Source organism: Aythya fuligula, chromosome 1 (assembly GCF_009819795.1).
Source record: "Aythya fuligula isolate bAytFul2 chromosome 1, bAytFul2.pri, whole genome shotgun sequence".
Lineage (NCBI taxonomy): Eukaryota > Metazoa > Chordata > Aves > Anseriformes > Anatidae > Aythya > Aythya fuligula.
Genome location: NC_045559.1, coordinates 129527240 through 129549781, shown reverse-complemented (window position 1 = coordinate 129549781; position 22542 = coordinate 129527240). Strand labels below are relative to the sequence as shown.

Sequence of the window (22542 nt, the reverse complement as noted above, 5' to 3'; positions counted from 1 at the left end):
CATCCCTGCCTATGGCAAGGAGGTTGGAGTTAGATGATCTTTAAGGTCCCTTCCAACCCAGGCCATTCCATGACATCCTCTTCTCTCCATTTTCCCACACTTGTTCTTCCTCATCGACCTTCATCTCTTCTTCTCCTCATTTCCTCCCAGTTAAGAAGTGCATTCCTAATTACTCTCTCCCATTGGTTCCACAGTGGAACCATTCATTAGTATATGAATTTGGTATTTCTGATGCTGCCCTCTAGGTAACCTCAGCTTTATATAGTATGATGAATACAGTTGTATTAAAGGGCCCTCAGTGCTCCCCTCCAACATGGTCACCGCTCACATCGCTCCCCCTCACCTGCCTGTGAAATCCAACCAACCCTCATGGTCCTTTTTCTAATTTTGTCACTTCTCACTGGCTATTAGTTACAGCCAGCTGTTTCTCATGATATGCCCAGTAGTTTTTCATCGTCGGTTTGCTGAACCTCAATCTACCCATTGAAAAAGAAAATAGAAAAACTTCCATAAACTTCCTTATGTTACTGTGTTTCCTGTGTAGTTCCAGGGAATAGCAATTCCAAATGTTCTGAACAAGCATTAAGCTCAGGAAAAAAATGGTGGCAGAACATGTCATAAGTTAGAAGAAAGGTTTTGGACTTCTTTGTATTAGTGATGTATGGATTCTAATTTTGCATTATTATTGCATTTGAATCCTTTCTAATGTTACTTTGGGAACTTCAATAGTTTTATTTGTATGTCTCATCTTCAGCAATTATGGATTGTTATCTATTCCAAACAATGTAGATTTTTGAAAATGTACCTTTTCTTAGAAAAAATAAAATTACCAGACTCTGCTTGGTTTGACACCCTTCACAAGGTCTGCTGAATACCTCTCTTCTATGGACCCTTTTTAGTTATCTGTACCTTTACTATGCTTTAACTGACTAAGATGAAAATTTATGTTCCCCTTAGCTTTTCTGCGATCTTATTGATAGATTGGAAAACATCGGCCATTTCCTGGAAAAACAGAAGTTGTTTTGCCTAAGCTTGGTCCTTGAGGCAGATGTTTGAAAGGTCACCCACACTTTGCCTTTTAGCCAGGAATGTCATTTCTGATGTTGCTGTGAAGTTCTCCCAAGTTAAAGGCCTTTTGAAAATTTTAGAAATTGCCGTGCTGAGTACAATGGAGAAACTGAGATCTCCAAAAGGGCATCCATGCAGTGCAAAATTTACATGGCTACAAAGAAGTATCTCAATAATGAATGCTAGTCATCAGAATTGAGAGCTGTTGAGGAAATTAGGGAGGCATAGAGATTATAAAATTTGAGGAGAAATGAATGTCTGAGCATGTGAATTGCTTGAGCATAAGATTCGTTAGGAAATGGGAGAAGAGAAGGATAAGATGGAGAAGAACTCATCTGAGAAAGAGTTGGAATGTGGAAAGATGGAGGATGGTGCAAGTAACAAATAACATCTGTGGTTTGTTTTTTTTTTTTCCTGTAACATGGTGACATTGACTCATGTTCTAGTTACGACCCATAATAATTCTTGCTGCAGTTATGCAGGATTTTTATCCTAAAATGTTAGTCTGGATGCTATCTGGTGTTTATTAAACATTTTCTGCTCATAAATTCTCCAGGGATAGGAGCATTTGCTCTGCAACATGAATGTTAATATTTTACCTTGCTGAATGCCCAAAATACATGAGCAAGTGTTAAAAGCAGTAATATAGTCTACATTATTAAAACTTTTGAGAGTTCAGGAGTAGGATCAGATGAGTTAAATATTTCAATTCCTGTCAACAGGATCAAAATTTGTTTTTTAAAATAATATTACTTATTAGTCCTGAAATATGACTGCCAGTAGTTAGTTCTAGATTATTCACTTCATGCTGTGTTGCTAGCTTTCACAGAGATGTTATTCATTTTTTAATTATGTATATCAGTGCCATTGGCAATATGAGGCCGCAAGATGAATGCAATACAACTCTCCTGCATAGGCTACATTTGTACTATATGTTGTTATAGACCTTTAATTATAATTGTAGAAATTATGTTGTTGAATTTAGCATTAGTCATCATAGCAAACAAAGAGCCAGGTTCTCTGCCATAAGTCATCTTAGTTTCATTAATGTCAGCAGAGTTGCATTGATTTACACCAACAGCGTTGACACAGAAGCACTTGTTATATTTTACTGCCTTTCCCATGAGTTGCACTATCGCAGTGTTTAATGACTCCTAGAATAACAGCAGATTTTATTCCCCTCTTTTCCTCTTTGTGTTTTCATTATTTTGTCAGCCACTTGAGCTTTAAAATATCCTTCCTTGGTTTAAATGTAGAAGAGGGTTTGGTATTGGGATGCTTGTCCATAGCTATCACTGAGGCATTTAAGTTTCTACTTTTTAATCAGAGATAATAGTTAAAGTGTGATTTGGGGTTTTGTGAACTGTAAGCTGGCTGCCTGTAGACATATGGCTTAGTTCTGCACTCAAACTTACTTAAATATATATGAATGTGAATGGATGTCCTTTCAGTTCCATAGCAGAACCAAACTGCAAATAATTGAGCAGCTAATCTACTTAATTAGGCCTGCTGAGTTCATTATGGGGACCTTGATATACTTATTTTAGCTAAGTGTGTTATGGCTTCGTTTTACTGGATTGAGGTCTCAGTTGTTACTTGTGACAACTTATTTATTAAAAATAAATAAATCAAAAATCAGATATTTGATGGTGAACCGAATTCTTCCTAAACTTTCGTTCAGTTCAGTTGGCATTTATTTACCTGTTAGGAAGTTTGCTGTGAAGCTGAGCAGGCAGTTTTTCTCACTAGGATATCTAGTAGGGCTAGGACTGTGAAACAAACTCCTTTTCCCAGTAAACGTGGCAGGTTTGCAGTGCAATAGCAGCTGCCCTTACAGCCTGCATTGTGTCAGGGACTTTATAAATAATATGGGAAGACAGGTCCTGCCCCGACATAGCAGCCTATGCACTGCCCGCACTGTAGTCACAGCGATAGCTGCTGTGAATGCTGTGGTCAGTGCATCGCAGACAGCCTTCAGCAAGCCTGCACAGGCACCAGTGAAAATCCTGCCACAGCAGCACGAAGTTTAGGCTGATGCGAAGCTGGGCAGATCAGACCTGTGCTTTGCTCTGCAATGCAGCAGCCAGGCTTCCCACAGCACCCAAGCAGCACTGGCTGAATACTGGATAGATTACAGGCTTTTCACATCGCGGTACTCAACTCTACTTTTACGGATAGTTGTCCATAATGATGGACTCTAATTTGTAGCCTGACCTATCTTCTGATGGAAGTACTCTCTAGAGATGTAGTAGTCTTCTCTGCCTGGGTGATTCTCATATTTTTTGTTAAAGTTAACAGCCTCTGTGAGAACTTGCAGCTCTGTTCTGTGAATAATTGTTGGTGTTTGTTTTTTTTTTTTTTTTTTTTTTTTTTCAGCTTGGTTGCTATATTGGTTCTAATAAAATAATGTGTGTTACTGTTTCTTCTCTTCTTGGTTGTTCCCTGACTGGCACAAAAAGTACTCCAAAATTAACTTTCTGCAGAAAATGTCCCTCCCATTCAGATCTAAATTCACAAAACAGTTTAAAGACAGGAAACTACATCTGTTTTTCAAAGTGATTCATGCCTTCATGTTTGCCGGTTTTGTCCTCTACCTAGTGAGGTAAGCCCATAATTCCTGTTCGCTGTGCAAGATCACCCAGCACTCAATATTCTCTGTCATGATGAGCATGAATGAAAAGCTCACTGAAGCAGAGACTGAGACTGAATAAGGCTCCTTGTCTCGATGACTACAGATTTCATGGTTTTGATCTCATCAGCAAAAGAGATGGAAGAGAGGTTGTATCAAATCATGTTCATGGTTGAGACTCATATGAGGGCTGGGAAACCTTGACAAGCCATTTCACTTGAGTAAAGATCTTCAATCCGTATCATTTTGGATCAGTGAACAGGTTTTCAGTTTTTCCCTCAAATGGCTAGTGGTCTGTTCCAGATTGTCAGCGTGTGGTCCAGTCAGAAGCTCCTGCCACAGATCATGAAGTTGTGTGAAGCCTGGAGAGATCTCTGTGGTAAATACTAAGCAGTACCATAAAAATGGCAATGCATGGGGAGAAAATAGATTGCAGGTGCTGTGGAGTTGGACTGCTTTTACACTAACTCAGATGACTGGGAGGAGAGGAAGGAATGGTTTGTGTCCAGCTTTCAGCCAGGATATATACGTACAAGGGTGTGGAGCATACCTACATGCCCCATAAAAGAACCATGTCTTTTTGACTCAGGGCTGAAAGCCTTGCAAAGTAGATGTGTGTCTGACTCAAAACAAAATTTGTTCTTGTGAGTTGGCTGCTCCAAGAAAAATGCCAGTTTAAAACAAAGAGAGACTTCCATCCTGTGATATCTCCGTATTGTCATCAATAGACGTGGTGAGTATAAGCTTTCTCTCATCCCAGCACAGTACCTCAGGAACTCCATGCTAAATCAGCAGGGGCAGGTTTCAGGTCCTTTAATCAGAAGGTTTCTGGAGGACTGGACTATGTAGTTATTTGGCCTGGCTTCAGCTTACCTGTGGGTAATCTGAATGGATGGACTTTACAATGCAGCCTTATCCCAAGCAGGTTAACAGTCTTCCTCAGGTACTGCAGGAGCTTGCTTGGTGCCCATGGCCTAGGAAGCTGAGGAAAAGGCCATTGTTGTTTTTTGTTTGTTTGTTTGTTTGTTTGTTGTTGTTGTTGTTGTTGTTTTCTTTCCAGTCCCTGAGAAGGCTTCTTCTGTGTGGGCATGAATCCAGTCTGAGTCGCAGATAACTTTTTCCTCTGGTGACCTTGAATTTTTAGTTCCCCTCCTGTTGATCCTTAGGACAGTGCTTTATCAAGATCAAAATCTGTACCAAGCCCCACAGCATATAAAGATGGCTTGCAACAAGTTCTGAAACATTTAGTGGATTAAGATATACCAGAGGGTCTAGTGCTCCTCAGGGTGGAAGAGTATGTCCCAGCTTCTGTCTGGACTGCAGTGCTCGAGCTGTGACCAGACTGGCTCATTGCTCTGCATGATTTCAGTTTTATGAGGGAACTGGGGGGGGTTGCATCTGGGTTGTCCTTTCCTTTGTATTCCCCTATGGGGAATATTAGGAGGCAGAGAGCAGCTGTGCCTCTTTTCACAGACACTGATAAATCAAGAAATCAGTGCTGCACACGTGTAGCAAATGTGTAAATGCAGTAGGGTTTGTTCCCTAGAGAAAACTTGTTTGTTACAGAATAACCACTTGGTCTTCAACATATTTCTTTGAAAGTTCTTTTTGGAGATGAAAAAATTATTTTTCCATGCAGTGAAGTGGAACAGGAGCTACCTTTCTGAGTGAAGGCAAGAGAAGAATCTGAAAGGCTTAAAACAAAGCTATAAAAATTAACGACCTTGCAACAGGCCATAGTTTATTTTAATAAACTTTCTACTGAGTTGCATTAAAAGACCTTGGTTTTAGTTTCTCAAGCAATATTGCTTATAATTCAATCATTTATTCCCCAGATAGCCACCAAATATTTTTTTCCAAATAAATGTTGAGTCTTTTTGACCCCACATACTTCAGAGGAATTTTGAACAGATTTCACAGTTAATGTGTCTGAACACTGCCTTCCTTAGCAAGGCAGTTGTGCTTTGCTTTGCACTTTACCTTTTTCACTGCAGCATGTATGTAGGATGTATGCCTGTACTGTGTGACCTTCTGAAGTCCTGCAGCAGTTGACTCTAATTTTATGAAGTGTTTCAAAATGTTCAAAGCAACATTTTGCATACCTGAGGGAGGGGAGTCTCATCCCACATAGCTTTAAATGTCTAAATCCAAGCTAATTATTTTAGGCTGCATTTGCTGGTGCCAAATAGGCATTTTAGGTTGTTAGTCTGTTTTATTGGTCTATTTTATTGTTGGTCTATCTTAGAGTGAATTTAATCATCCCCTATAATTTGGAGTCCCTTTTAAAAGGTAAGCCCCAATGCCTAGTTCAGTCTTGATGATTTTTATCTAGTCAAATGAATTGCCACTCTTGTTACATGCTGAAGTCTGAAGTTAAAATTTTGAAGAGAGAGGGGCTTCTGTGGCAGGAGGAGGCGTAGTGCATGGGGGAAAATCAGTTTCCTTGCCTGTGATTTGCGAGACTGCCTGTAGGGATGGAAGCTCTTCAAGATTTTTATAGTATCTCTTGTTTTGATCTTTTGAAGCAGACTTACTGCCACAAAGGTTGCTACTGAAAGCCGTAATGTGGAAAGACAATATCAGTCAAAGTGGTTTTTGAGTGTTCCAGTACAAACGGATCTGGTTGTTCTATGACCATTGAGTTTCCAGTGATACACAGGCATGATGCTAGCAAAAGTCAGTTCTGTGTACTTACCAAAAAACAAAAGCATATCACTCAGTTAACTAATCTGAGCAATGAGTGTGGCAAACTTCTTGCTTCAGGTTCACAATGAATCAAAACACTCATTTTGTATAGGGTCTCAAGATGCTTGCCTTTTAAATGCCTTTACCCTGTTAAGGTTAGACAGCTCCACACTGAGAAATGGCAGTGCTGTTTCCTGTACTGTCATACTTCTTTCTCCTTGAAATTATGCATTACAACATAGCTGTGATGTTCTGAATACTCTGTAGCATTATGTTTTGTACAGTATTGATTGTTGTGCAACACACTGTGTTATTATTTCTTCGTTTTCCACATTTGCTAGGTTATTTTTTTTTCTGTAACCACTAATTTTGCACGTGTGCTGTAAAGCCTTAAGGAGGGAGGTTCAGAGCTTCTAAAAGTGTGAAGTGTTTAGTGTTTGTTCTAAGAAAAGAAGCACTCATCCCCAGATAGCTGAAAAATCTTGACCTGTAGTCAGGCATATCTTATTCCAGGTAAACATTAATAATAATAATAACAGTTGTTATTTCTCATTTTTCTGGGTCCAAGTATATTGCTAATTGGTAAAGAGCTTATACATGCTATTACTTTTTGTTGCCAGCATTGTACTCCTTAGGGGGTATAGTGTCTTGAGAAATTAAGTCATATATTCTGTATCTCATTTATGCTCATGTATACAAAAAGCATGGACTTTTTCTGCGGCAGTTAACTATAAAGTTAACTTAACCTGAGGCATTGTTTGGCCTACCGACTGCAGCAGCACTTTGCTCATACACTGTCTTGTATTTAATCTGTATTATCCTGTTTGCTCCATTCTGTTCTGCTTATTTTATACAAGTACTTCGGGCTGCATTTATGTGGCGTATACAGAGTAATGCAAGGCACTTATAGAACATGTATCTAAGGTTAGAGATGAAAACATTGTTACATACTAGAGTGCAGTAAGGCTGTTTGCAGTAAGGCTGTATTCAGAAATAACAAGTAGATTTTTTATTTATTTATTTTAACATCAGTACTTTTATCATCTAACACCTGCAAGCAGAAGCGTGAAATCTCTGTGTATTCTTTGTAGGTTATTCAAAGGGATTTAACAGAACAGTAGAGAGAATTCTTTATCTGCTTGTCCCCATATTTAGCATATACATAGTAAAGCCTTACAGGAAAAAGTAATCAATTGGAGTTATAAATTAGTTATTTTAAAATTCAGTATGAGAAATATTTTTGCAATATAAGCTTCTGGTTTTGCACAGTAATTTTTCCAAAATTGCTTCTTCATAATGCTCATCCATGCGTCTAATTATAAGTCAAACTGTGCTGGCTCAGACCAAAGTCCATCCGGCCCCTATTCTTTTGTCTAACACTGGACAGTAGCAGATACTTAGGGAAAGAATGGCTGCCTAATCTAGTAAGAAAAGCTTTAAAATAGGGAAAGATGGGTGAAGGAGTCACACAATCACTACAAGTGGTAGATGTGGTAGACATGCCAAGGCCCCCGGGTGATGGCAGCAGAAGGGACATGGCAATCACCAACACAAGGCTGAAGTAAATCACCTGAAGCACAGGCATGTAAATAAGGAAGTGCCTCCAGGACAGCCCTAATGTGGAAAGCTCTCATGCCCTTTCTGGGAATCAGCATGCTTGGGTGCCTCTCTGAAATGTATCTACACTAAATCCTACGGCATGGGAAACAAACAGGAGGAATATGTGTGTGTCTTTGTGCAGTTGCTGTAACCTCACCGGGGTCACAGAGAAATCGAGCAAAGGCTGCCTGCTTGGATGAGAAGAAGGAGCTTCTGACTAAACTCAAGCATAAAAAGGAAACGTACAGGAGGCCGAAGAAGGTCAAGTGACCAGGAGGAATATAGAGACACTGTACGAGCATGCAGACATGGGATTAGGAAAGCCAAAGGCCACCTGGAGTTGAATCTGGCTAGTGATGTGAAGGGTAGCAAGAAAGGATTTTACAAGCATGTCATCAGCAAAAGAAAGAGTATGGAAGCACACTGCTGAACTGTGGGCCATTTGGGCCACGTGGGCCCTCTGCCATCAGAGGACACAAACAGGGTCAAGGTACTCAATGCCTTCAGTCCTTTTGGGAAGACTGGCCTTTAGGAATCACAAGCCCCTTGAGACCAGAGGGAAAGTCTTGAGCAAAGAAGACTTGCTTTTAGTGGAAGATCAGGTTAGGGAAGAGTTCATTGTTGAACTAGATGTAAGCAAGTCCATGGGGCCTTACAGCTTGCACCCACAAGTGCTGAGGAAACTGGCTTATTTTATTTACAGAATCACAGAATTTTCTAGGTTGGAAGAGACCTCAAGGTCATCGAGTCCAACCTCTGATCTAACGCTAACAGTCCCCACTAAACCATTTCCCTAAGCTCTACATCTAAACGTCTTATGCTGTTGTGAGATCTCTCAATTATCTTTGACAGAAAGAAATGGAAACTGGGAAAGGCTCCTGATACTGGGAGAAATACAAATGTCATTCCTGTCTTCTTGAAGGGCAAGGAAAAGGATCTGAGGTCAAACAGCTTCACCTTCCCTGGGAAGCTGATGGAGTAACCAATCCTGGAGATGGTTACACAAAGGAGAAGAAGATGATCCAAAGTAATCAGTACGGATTTAAGGAGGGGAAATCATACTTAATCTGATAGGCCTCTACAATGACATGACTGGCTTGATGGATGAAAAGAGAGAAGTGGATGTTGTTTATTTTGATGTTAGTGAGGCTTTCAACACTGTCTCCCGTAATATTCTTATGGACTGTACTGGGTCTGGCTGGAATGTTAACTTTCCCTGCAGCAGCCCATACAGTGCTGTACTCTGCACTTGTAGCTGGAACAGCAGTGTTATCACACCAGTGTTGTGTCTGCTGCTGAGCAGCACTGGCACAGCATCGGGCCTTTCTCTAACCCTCCTAGGGGGTGAGCAAAAAGTGAGGAGAGAAACATCACTAGGGCAGCTGACCTAAACCAATCAAAGGGATATTCCATACCATGTGGTGTCACACTCAGCAATAAAAGGTGGAAACAGGAAGAAGAGGGGAGGGGTGGGCTCTCGTTGTGAAAACATTGGTCCTCCTCCCAAACACTGGCTACGTGTGTTGAGGCCCTGCTTCAAGGACGTGGTCAATCATCGCTCATTTGTGGGAAGTAGAGAGTAATTTCTTTCCTCTGCACTTCCACATAGCCTTCATTTATTTTATTTGTTTGTTTTCCTCCCTTCTTTTTATTTTCCCTTTCCCCCTCCCTTTTCCCCTTTCCCTTTTTATTTCCCTTTAGTTAAATTGTTTAGTTCATAATAATCTTTATTTAATTATTATAATTATTTCCCTTTAATTAAATTATCCTTATCTCAACCCGTGAGTTGTTCTTTGCTTTACTTCTCCCCCTCCTCATCTAAAAAGAGGGGGAGTGAGAGAGCGATTGTGGGGTTTAGCTGCCCAGCACGGTAAAACCACCACATGGACAAGCAGATGAAGTAAGGGTTAGGTAAGTGTGGTGGATGTGAAAACGACTGAATAGCTAAGCCCTGCGGGTTGTGATCAGCGGGACAATGTCCAGTTGGAGGTCAATCATTAGTGTAGTACCCAAGGGTCAGTACTGTGAGGCCAATATGGTATAACATTAGTGACCTAGGTAATGAGGCACAGTGCACACTCAGCAAGTTTGGAGATGATACAGAACTGGGAGGAGTGGTTGATATGCTAGTGATGCTATATAGAGCAACCCCAACAGGATGGAGAAATGGACAGACAGCAGCTTCATGAAGTTCATGAGAGGAGAAGGCAGAGTCATGCATATGGGGAGGAACAATTCCATGTGTCAGCACAAGCTGGAAAGCAGCTTGGCAGAAGAAGACCCAAGTGTCCTGACAGACACTGAACTGGCCATGAGCCTGCAATAACAAAGAGCCTAATGACAAAGGAGGCAGCAGCAATGTGGGCTGCATTGCAAGGAGTGTTGCCAGCAGGCTAAGGGGAGTGATCCTTCCTCTCTCCTCGGCACTGGTGAGGACACATTCAGAAGGCTGGATACAGTGCTGGGCTCCTCAGTCCAGGAGAGACACGGACTTACTGGGGTGAGTCCAGAATGGGTCCACTAAGATGATTAATGGACTATCATATGAGGAGAGGTGGAGACTGTTCAGTGCCTGGAGAAGACAAAGCCGAGGGGGATCTTATCAATGTACCTTATCATACCTGATGGGAGGGAGAAAGAAGGAGGAACTCAGGGCAAAATGAAATGGGCACAAATTAAAACATCAGGAAATCCTTCTGAACAGAAGAAAGCAGGGTTTTTTTTGTGTGTGTGTGTGTGTGTGTGAGAGAGGATGGTCAAACACTGAAACAGGTTTCCCAGAGGGGTTGTGGAATCTTCTTCCTTGGAGATACTCAGCTGGACACAGTCCTGGACAGCCTGTGGTAGGTAATCTTGTTTGGGAAGGAGATTAAGCTAGATGATCTCAAGAGACCCCTACCAGCCTCAGACACTCCATAACTTTTTTTGTTACAGACATCCTGTAACTTTCCTGATACACCTTCTTATCTTCCAGCAATTTGTCAGTGTGAAGTCTCCTGCTCAAAATTTACACTTAAAGGAATTGTCTGCATTTTGATGGGAAATTGGTTTACTGTTGTTAGATGTATTTAACATGCCATGTTTACAGATCTTCCTACATGCGATACTTCCACTAGTGTTGTATGTAGAATGAAACACATGATGATGATAGACTTAAAACCCCAAAAGTTTTATTTCTGTTATCAAAACTTTATTGCTATTATCAGTTAATTTGCACTAAAGCTGCTACAGTCTTTCTCAACAAGATCCTATTGTTTTAGACACCATTAAGTTGGAAGCCTCTGTAAATTAAGCAGTACCACATGATTTACCCAGGGACTAGAAGTTGATGGGGCCATACTGCTGAATTGTTGCAATGATCCTTGTCATGCTTTTATATGTGCATTTAACATTTTCCCAAATAACTCTTGGCTACGGGTTGGGACTTGGCATGAGCTATGGTCTGTCCCCACAAGGCTTTTTGGACATGGCGCCTTCTGCTGTGGAGGCTAAGAGAATGACTACTGTGAGAACTACAGTGCAGTAATAATGTTGGCACAGGCTGTTCTGTGCCGCTCGCTCTCAGTGCCAGAGAACAGCCTCTGGCATAATTAATTTATTAGCATTGCCATAGTGACAGAAATGTTCTCAGGCTGATATTGCTTGCATATCATCTGGAAATACATAACAGGGAGTTGGGGGGTACTGGGAGGCTTTTAGTCCACTTCCAGAGCAAGACTGGTTATCTATTGAGAAATACCTGAGGAATGGAAAAAGAGTAAGTATTTGGAGAACACTTCTATCTTAGTAAAACTATGTTTTCAATTTTCATTCTATACGAATATCCATTTTTGTTGGTAATCCAGCTGGCTAAAGTTATTTTTTGCCAAAGGGGAGTTTCTGTTTCCTAGAGAACCCATATGAAAAACATTATTTCCTTCCAAGGCTTGATAAAGGTTTCTTTAAGCACATGCTGTGTAAACCTGAAAAGGTGCACTGTGGTGTCATTGAACCTTACAAAATGTATGACATGTAACATTACAAACAACATGGTTGAGGCTTTGTATTGGCTAAAAATTGCACAGCAGCTCAGAATCACTGTGGGCATCCACAAAGACATGTCTGTCAATGGTAGGCTTTGGCAGGTAAGAACAACAGAGCTGACAGGGGCAGGTACTCTTAAAGGAGAGATTTATCATCTGAACAGCAGAGAGAGACAGTGAATGGGTTTGTTCTCAAGCTTGATTTATGTGCCATTGTGCCTTGCTAGGCACCTTATTGTCATAATGAATTATTCCTTAAAAGTTGCTTAAAAGACTTTAGAAATTCCTCTCATGTATGCAGGCACTTGTTGGCTCTGTATTTAGTCTCATGATGAGTTAGTTACTACACAATTTTGATAAACATGAGCAAATCAGCAGGATTTTTCCATGGAAATTAACCCTAGTCATTAAGGCAGAAATGCCTTCTGGTTACCTATCAGTTATATTAAAGACATTAAAGAGATCCGAAATACAATGGTCTACTTTTGATTGTTCTATTGTTGTGAACAAGGTTGTGGCATTTTACACATTTTGTATGTGAAAGTAACCAAATCATTTCTAGCACCACAGGTTGCAAAGCAAATGGGTGTAGAAGCTTCATCCATCCAGAAGCTCCAAAATGAGGAGGGTGTATGGAAAGCTTCACCCGCCTTCCATATATGATTTATCACTGCTTGTAGCTGATTTACTGAACAGAGTAGCCAAGCAGTACTTTACAGATGATGTGTTCCAGTATTTATGGTTGAATTTAATCCGATCCAAGATGAGGCAGGATAAGCCTATACGGTATCCAGCATATTAAAAACAATGAGTCAGAAAAGCCCTCCCTGAAAAATAGTGAATAAATTTGTATGAGCAGTGTTTTCGTAACTGCGATAAGTCTAGAAATAGAAATGAGGCAGTACTTGTCAGCAGAGGTGGTATCTATTATTGGGATGATGGGGTAGTTTGGAAAACATAAAAGCAAATGAACAAAAAATTAAGCTTTTGGACAACAAAATCTTCTGGTTAAAAGCCTGCCTGTTTTTCCAGCTACATAAACTGATCTAATAACTTGTTATTAAGCAAACTAGTACTCAAAGTATTTTTTGTGCCCAGAAGCTTCTTACTATTTTTCAGTTACTGCCATTCTCTAACAAAAGATGCCATTCTTGCCTGAATAAATAGGTACAATAGAGCCGTGCTGCCAAGCAGCATACCTACCAGCTTGGTTAGAGGGTGATGAAGCTGTTACACGCAACAACATCATTCTTTATACAGCCTCTGTAAAGAGGTTTGTTCGTAAGGATCTGAGCTCTCTCCAGAAGCACATTAAGGCACTGTTGGACCTGGGTCTGGTTTGCTGTATACCTGCTCAAGGGACAGGCACATGCAGTGGAGCATATTTCTGTGGTTGCTGCTGGCACAGCTAAGGTTTGCTCCTGGAGTTCAGGATGAGGAACCCGTTTTGATGGTCCATTGAGACAGACGTGAGAAACATTTCAGAGGTTTGTGCTTTCCACCAGTAGAAGACATATGAGAATCAGAAGCTGTTTGTCTTCTAGTTTCTTCTCAATGAATGTGCATCCTCACAGCTTGAGGCTCTAGCCTCCTACTAGGCTTGCTGCTAAAACCAAGGACATCAAATGTACGCTGTGTCAGATTCACTGCTTGGGCTCAGAGAACACCATGTTGTATGCACTGCGGGTTCAAACTGACTCTACGTGCAATGCATGCTGTACCTAGGCCTTAAAACTGAAAAAGGCTGCCCTCAGAGAAACTGTCTGCCACATCACCTTCAAGACAGCTGAATTTAAATAGTGGCATGGTGCTCTGGACTTGTCTGAATGTGTTCGTTGCTTCCTGCAGGACCCCAGTAATACTGTCTGTCTGCTCATGGTGTAATTGAGATACATGCAAGTTTGTAGGGAGCAGGTGACTCTAAGAGCAGCATGTTGGGTCACCATCTGTTCTTCATGGCGTTTGTGGATACCATGAAATAAGTCTCCTCTGTATTCTTCAAACTCTAAGCAATTTGGGATGGGAGGCCATTTTCTTACAGACAGCAGATCAGGTCAGCTGTCTATGTTGTCAATATTTTTTTGGCACAGAAACATGTACCATAGCATTTAGCTCTTGTACCAAAGTTGAGCTTTCCGAGTGTAGTCCAAAATTAGGCAGAATTAAATACTGCATCAAACCCTCTCACTTTCCGATTGAAGTGTAAAGTGGACTTATACAAGGTTGATAGTATATAAGAAACCCAAGTAAGACATTTTTAAGAATACAGAGATACATTGAATGGAGAACAGACATTTAGCATATTTAGTAAATATTGCCTGTGTTGTTTGGTGGTCAAGCCACAAGGCATCATCATCATGATGCAATAATTACACAATATAGGCTTTATTAATGAATTCTGTTTACACGATAGATCTCTCAGAGTGCTAGGCTTCCCTGCTTTGAAGTTTCTCCTGATCAATCATTAGCTATTTACATATCTATATCTACTGAAGAATTCTGGTTTTATCTTTTAAAGGACAAGTCTTTCTGGCTCAAAACCCAGCCATTTTATTTCTTTAGTTTCACAGTTTTTATAGTACATTCCGTCATCCAATTTAATATTTATCAGTAGTAATAACTGAGTGCCAGAGTATTTTCAACATTAATTCCGGGTGTCTGTGCACTGGATAGTCCTGCATTCAAAATTACTAAGCAGACCATGCAGGCAGACACTTTGGCTGTAACTTGTTTGCTCATTTATATACAGAAGAATGGAGATGAATAGCTAATTTTGCTGCAGAGAGCTGTCTGCTCTGAATCCCAAACACTCCATATTTTATAACACCAAGGGTCTGATCAAGCTGTTATAGCAGTCTTACACGAGTAGAATGGGTTAATTGTTCCAACCCTTTTCTTTCTTTCCTTCAATTTTCAGTAAAAGAGAATTTGAAACATGATTTAGAAAGAAAGTTAACTACTTCCATCATGACTAATTTTGGTTTCTCTTAAGTATTACCCTGAGAGTATAGTCTTGACTGAAGGTCTTGAAAGGAAAACACATACAAAGGCAAAGTACGAGAATCCAGAGGTGCAGACTTCCCCAGATGAATTGTGCCATTTTGTTTTGGTCTAAGCAATTTATTTTACCCTAACTGCACAGAAAATGCAGGGTTATGCCCTGCTGTCCAATAAGCTATACTCCAGCCTCAATTTTACAAAAGATGTGCAAAATGGGAATGAAAGCCCAATCTCCTGATTGCCTTTAGTTGTTGCTATGAGGAAATCTAAGAGGAGGAAACAGGTTTTGTTCTTCCAGAAAGCATTCAGTTCATGCTCACTTTTATTTTATCTGGCAACATGTACACAGATGTAGGATTGGAGTAGTGATGGCTTCTCCTCCAAGGATCTAAGCTCTCTACTCCAGATGATTTTCCGTGCAGCATACTCACTGTAGTTGTCAGGATGGGTGGTGCCAGTGCCTGCACACCAAGATCTGTATGCAGTGGCTGGACCTGGGCATCTGTGTACTGGACAACCCTTGAAGTTTTTTCGGCCTTGATACAGTGAGTTACAGTGCCTCACCTATGTTTAAGTTGAACAGAAGCATCCTTTCAGTTTGACCAGAAGTACAGGGAACACAGGATGATTTAACACACTGAAGACAGCAATATTTGATAGATGGTGAGATAATAATGGTTGCCACGGCCTCCAAATGTTTTCCTGCTTCCCACAAACACCACCTTTGTCTTGCCTGAGCTGAGTTTCACTCAGGTGTTGCTATAAGTCAGGCTGCCAGTGGACTCAGAAAGGAATTAAATGTTGATTGATGTCTGTACTAAGCTGTAAGAAAACATTCTTCTAGGAGAACAAGTCGTTCATTGCCAGTCTCTGTGAAGAGGCTGAAAGGAGTTTATGGAAGTTATGGAGGTTACTAGAAAGTCTTTCTTGTAATTTTCCCCCACACTGAGACTGTGTAATGTCATGGTTTTAACACGGAGTGTTCCCAGTAGTCCAGAAGTTTGAGTGTGAATTTCCTCTTGGCGGTAGTGACACTTTACCCATGCTATATACAATCAAAAGGAATTGAGAGGTTTGCTGATAAGTGGCTTCTGTTATCTCATCTCTACCAGCTCTCCTTGTCTTCCCACTTCTCATTCTGTTGCCATGGTTTGACCATGAGAAAAGCCACCTCGTATTTGTTTGCTCATGTTCCTTGGTTGCTGTTGTTGTTGTTTTGTGTTTGTTTTTCTTTTTTTTTCTCTCTCCCATCACTCTTCAGAGGTTATATATATGGCCTGAGGTTTGTTTCTTTTTTCTTTCTTTTTTTTTTTTTTTTTTTATTTTTCCAAGATGGTGCTAGCATATCACATTAGTATGAGGATGGGATTCATCTTCTCACCAGGGTACCCTGAATTGTTGCTGGGTATCTACCTATATTTTAAATAGAAGAATGTATGGTGTTTATTTTAAAAGTGGTTTCTTTTTCCTATCCTTTTCTCTTAGGAGAACAAACAGAAGAGGAGAAATTTCACTGAAGAAGTGTAGCAGAAAGACTTATTGCAGGATATTTTCCATTTGTTCTACAGTTGTAATTTTTTTCTTTTTCTTTCTTTCTTTTTTTTTTTTTTTTAAATGCTTTCTGTATTTGAATCAGACCAAAATCAGGATGTAGGAATATACTTCTTACAACTGGCAATATAATAAGCCACATAACTCTACAGAATGTGGGTGCAGAAGCTTAAATGGGACTTTTTCTAAACTACATATTTTTTTGTTGTTCTGCTATTTCCCCTTTGACAAACTCTAATGGTCAGTGTCCCCTGAATCACTGAAGCTTTAGAGGATCTTAGTTTTTCCATGACAAAGAATATATTGTAAGCCATGTTCTACAAGGATATGAATCTGATTGAAATTGTAAAACATTTTAAACAGCAGTTGCTGATGTTTAAGAAAATGTTGGTAGAACAGTGAGTAGATTACTTATCCATCGCTGGAGAAGACTTGTTATTTTCTCTTGTCAGATGTTGTAATTAATTTTAGAATGCAACGCAGCCAGCTTTGCCTTTTTTAGTTACGGTTGTTTTAAAACAACTGTGAGAATGTGTAACTCCTGTGAAGCTGTGCATAATGTTTCAAAACAGGACTTACGGAGTAATTTTTTTTCCAGAGGTGACAGATGCTGTTTTCTTCCTCAACCCCCAAATGCGAATTATATAGTTTTTGAAGGTAAAACACTTATCATAGCTGAGGTTAACATCTCTAATTAATCTGAGTTCTTGATTTCTGGAATAATAACAATTTGATTTACATATTTTGTTAAATAAAAATGGTATATGATTAAGATGAAAATTGGTTCCATTTATAGACTTCATGTGATCTGAAAATATAATGGTTGGTTGTCTGAGTAACTAAGGATGTGAAAGGGTGTTTTTCTTTTTAGGAATATATGCTTCCTACATATGCTGACCTCTTCTATTAAAAATGGGTCTACTAAATGTCCAGAAAGTGATTTCCCACTTTCGCTTGTTATGCCTTGGCACACCATAGACTACACGATTTCTGGAGATGGTAGTAAAGATATTATTTCCATATATATGAGGAAATATATATATATATTTTAAAGGAGTGTGTGTGAAACTTGCTTTCCTCAGCACATACCTGAAGGTTTGTTTGTCTTGCAGTTTGACTCCCTTAACAGATGGTATTAGTTTATTACTCTGTGCCATTGTCCTTATTCAGCATGTTCCTTTTTCAATAATAATAATTCCTTGTATGATTGTGTCCATGAGGAATTTTTCCTCTTCTAGTCGCCAAGTTCACAGTTTTTAACATATGAACACTGAAGGCAGAGGTGAGCACCGCAAAGTTAGTTTTGTTTGAGAAGATGTTGGTCAATGGATGCTGCTCGGGAGATTGAGTCCCAAGAGTGGTGCTGCTGGCTGATGTGAAGGCGTTAGGACCTCAGAGTGGTGGTTGAGCTCTGGATAGATCAAGCATGTTAGACTGCTCTAACATCAATTTATATTCCATGTAAAACAAAAATTGGGGCCTCCGGTCCTCTGCAACAGCATGCAGATTTGGCTCAGCTTTTCATTCCTTGATGAAAACGCTCCTTACATTTATGTTTGTAGTGGACATTTATAACCGAAGTACAATGTGCTTTGTGTAGACATAGAAATGAGGCCACAATATATTTTATGAAGAGTTGAAGGTTCAACTGTTTCAATTGTGCAGAGGTTCCCCTCTTTTCTTCTCATGATATGCCATGCAATTTAATTTCTGCCCTGTGTTTTAAAGGCCATGATGGTTCAGTGATGCTATGTGAAAATTAAAGTGATTTGGGCTAGGAAATGCAATGTAACTATAAAATGTTATTATAAAATACCCTGCTTAATTGAAACATAGTAAATTGGGGACTTTTTCATTGGAAAGTTTCCTATTAAATTGATTTATCCTGATGAAAATGACTGCAGTTTAATGGGGAGCTCGTATTGACCTACTTTTAGCTACTACTATGTAATGATATGTCATGGGTGATGTTTAAACAAGTATGAATTTCAGCACTGTTATTTTCTGTTCTGTTTTGGTTTTGTTTAAAAAGCAATCAAACAAACAAACAAACAAACTTGCTGAATGTAGTGTGGCTACGGAACAGCACTCCTTCCCTTTAAGCCTGAGCCCAGAACAGGCTGAGCCTGAAGATGACCAACACCTACAAGCTCAACATGTTCATATGCATAGCAGATGGCTCAAACCCCAACTTGTTCTTAACTTTGAGAAGATAAATAAGAAATGAACTTAGTTCAGAACATTATGGCTTATATTCTTTAAGACAGGCCTGCTCTGGCCAACTGTAAAGTTTCTTCAAGTTCTGCCTGATCTGACCAGTTCTAGCTGGTCAGAAACTCTCAGTTCTAGCACCGTATTTAGTGTTAGGAATGTACCAGTCCTTGAAAAATGAATGTTCCCAAAATATTGCTTGTACCATGTCAATTCTGATACTTTAAAGGCCTTTAATTATTTTTTTTTTCATGGGGTTGCATTTTGCAGAGGCCAACAGCTTTTGGCTTCCAGGAGAGAGTGATATGTTCATTACTTCATAAAAGAGCAAACAATCTGCAGAATTGTTCTGAACCGCAAAGTAGGGATTGTTGTATGGAATTAGCTGAAAAATGTAAATGTGATAGGTTTTTAGGACAACAACTCACTGTTGTACAGGAGGGGCAGGTCTTCTGGAGTGCTGGAGCTCTTGCAGGTGTCGGTAACACATACTTTGGTTGCGCTCTGTATTTATGCTCCTGTCAGACCCAATGGGGCTGGTTGTGACCGTAACTCCTTTTGTGGTGCCCTCAGCTGCAATTAAAGGGACAAGTGAGTTTTCAAGGCTGTGCAGAATGGCATGTTGTTTTTATAGATTACTTAAAGATGTTGATCAGAGTTTAAAGGTGAAGCTTGTAGGAGTTAATCGTCTATCAGTAGAATTAATTGTGGAAAGCTCTGACATTAAGCATATTTATGACACTTAACTGTCTTACAGTCTTTGTTAAGGGTTTATTATACGTATAAAGGCTGCATTTTTCATAAGATTGTGCCAATTATAATGTGATGATAATTAAACTTGAGATTTATGTGCTCTTTTTAAAATGCAAAAATGCTGCATTGAAATCTTCATATTTCTGCCACATCAAAATTAAATGCCTATTTAGAAACCTTGTAAGATTTCCCTCTGTATTATTTTCTATAGGAGAAGAGAAAATCATGAAGCAATATGTGCTGCAAAAATTGTAGAACAAATTTAATTCCTCTTCAATTAAGTAATTTGTTACCACCTTCTCATAACAGCAAATTTCTCATTAAAAAAAATATATATATATTTATGATAGGTGACAAATAGTAGTAGAGTAACATGCAGTGTTAAGAGAGAATATGTCTCAAAATACCTTTTTTCTCTGGATTTACCATTTTTCTCTGCTGATGACACTACTCTGTGGGTGTTGCTGTGTAGCCAAGAGTTATACAGCTCATGGTGCCTATTCATTTCTAGTTTTCTTTTAGAAGTGATAAAGGTTTGTTTTCCTCTGTGGGAAGAGAGCACCATCCCAGCTTACTAAGCTTCACAGACATTTCACCTAAAATTATAATTCCTGTTAGAAATCACTAGAGTGAACAAAAAGTTTGGCTAAGATAACAGATGACATAATAAATATTTGTATAAAAACGTATCAGTCATCTCATATATATGAGGTGTAGTAGTAATATTACTAAAGTTGGGTTAGATACTGGTTGATAATTAATTGGATCATTAAATTCCTGGTTTGCATGTCAGATTTTCGGTCAGTGTTTGTTAGTCTGTTATACAATTCAGCCACTGCCTTCTGAGAGACTTTCCTGGTGCAAAGCCATCCTAGCCTTCATCCCAGCGTCCAGACTTGCCTGCTTACACACTCTTTTCAAGAGTGTGTAAGTCTCTAATGTAGCATCTTCTTTCACTTTCTTACACTTTGATGTCAATGTTTCACCAAGACATCTGTGGACCTTCATTCCACAGCGTCTGAACTCCAATTCTGGCACATTTCATTTTCCTGCCTTATAAGAGTTTCTACTGTCCAGTGTCTAATTTCTTTCCATTTACAATGAATTAGGACTTCTTGAGGTGAACATTTGATGTTCGGACCAGCATGACTAAAACTTCCATTATCATTTCCTTTTTATTTGTTTATTTATATCCAAGGTCACAGTAAATGACACTTATATTCAACCTTATTCTGTAAACGTAAATGGGGGGTTTCTGTATGAACCATCTTCTTCTGAATGGGTAGGTGTTAACCCCCTTCAACCCACCCAAGGGGTCTGTTTTGAAACAGCTAATTTTGCTTTTCTGCTCCTTTGCTGTTTGAATAAGCTAGCTGGCAGTTATGAATGCAAGGAGGCAATGTTTTTTGTTCATCAGGTACATCAGTAGTCTGATCTTTAACTTGCATGCCATCTTTAATAAAGCTTATATACACACTGTCAAATTTAATGGAGTAGTAGTTGAGTACTTGTTCTTATACACAGGTAAATAGAAATTACCCACAGACATTAGCAAAAGCTCCTTGGATGTAATGAAGTTGAAATATGATCACCAGCACCCCTAATTTTAAGGTCTGTAAAATAGCCTGTGGAGCTAGAAGTGCTCTCATTTAGAAAGGCGAGTTATTTACTTTGAAAAGAAAAAGTAAGCCCCAAAAATCATTCAGCCATGTTGTGCTCAGGTATAGGGAATAACTTAACAGGGAAAAGGAGATAAAATATACCTGATTTTTTTCTTCTTTCTGTATCCCAAGTTTAATTTTCACATGACAGCTCTATCTGGCAGCCTCACCTCCCATCAGTGCAATCTGTCATTCTAGATTATTTCAATTAATTTCACTTTCTCATTTTGCATTTACCGAGGAGTTGCAATGGCACACTACCAAATTAGCAGTCAAGAAGAGTAATCCTCTATATTTGTATGCTGTTAAAAGAAAGGGGGACGGAGGAGGTCGTTTCTCTTCTTCCACTCTGTCCTGGAGGCCTTCTCCAGAGTTGTTACACCATTAGATTTGCTTTGAAGATTGACTGTGAAGACAGACTGTGTTACAGGAAGACTTGATTTGGAGGTTTTTGGAGTTACAAAAAGCTTTCAAATTCATTCTGTGCACCTTGGTTGTTTTACATAAAGTCATTTATCTCTGGTAGCCAAAGAATGATAAGCTTTTTTGCACTCTTTGCTTCTGTGTAGTAGTTGGACTTCTTCACAAAAGCACAGTAACTTTCTAACCTCTGTGCTTGGCTCTCCAGTGATGTGAATTCATACCCTGCACGTGAAACTTGAGGCAGCTTCTTGTACTGACTTAAGGATTACCTCCCCCTGTGTGCACCTGAATGATGCTCACTTTTCTAACTGGGCTGCTGGGCTGCTCTTTGCTGAAGTCAAGCCTTCAACCTGTTTGTGAGAGCAGAGTGGTACCCATCATGATATAGTTTATATCCATGAACCTTTAAATATATGGTTGTGGATAAACTAAACAGCTGCAGTGCAGTACTGAGTACCCACTTGCTGTCTACAGATGTGACTAACTTGTATGTCGCTACTTTCACCTGATGGCTCTTACAGCTGGAGCTTGGTTTTCACCTGAGAAAGGCTACATTTTGCTGGAGATGCAGTAGATAAAACAATCAGTTTGTGATACTATTGAGAGGGCCAGCTTTGGTTCAAAAACCTTCCAAATGTGTACTGGAAAAAAAAGGAAATAAGTAGATAATCCAGAGCTTTTTCGGTGACCTGCTCATCAGTTCAGTTGTTGAAGGAATGAGGAAGATCAAGTTCACAGGATAAACAAATAGGTTTTATTTCTGTTGTAAGTGCTTGCCTATATACACTCATAACTGTACTGAGTTGCTGCTAGCCTTCACTCCATATGGTGCTGCCATAGCTGCAAACAGTGATTGATTAAAAAAAGATTTTGGTTAGTCACTTTCTGCTAGCTCCCTTGGCTCAGGACTTTTCTGCTTCTTTTCGTCTGAAGGACCTGA

General features: G+C 39.6%; 1 protein-coding gene across 4 annotated transcripts in view; it reads left to right on the top strand.

Annotated features, from left to right (window-relative positions):
- Positions 1-22542, top strand: part of FRMPD4 (FERM and PDZ domain containing 4) — a 313851-nt gene that overhangs the window by 206721 nt on the left and 84588 nt on the right. The window contains exon 1 of one of the 4 annotated variants that reach the window (XM_032200781.1): positions 10471-10481. The exons of the other annotated variants lie outside the window; for them this stretch is intronic. The gene's annotated coding sequence lies outside the window, so the exon portion shown is untranslated. Of the gene's footprint in view, positions 1-10470; positions 10482-22542 lie in introns of those variants that run through there. 4 annotated transcript variants of the gene reach the window in all.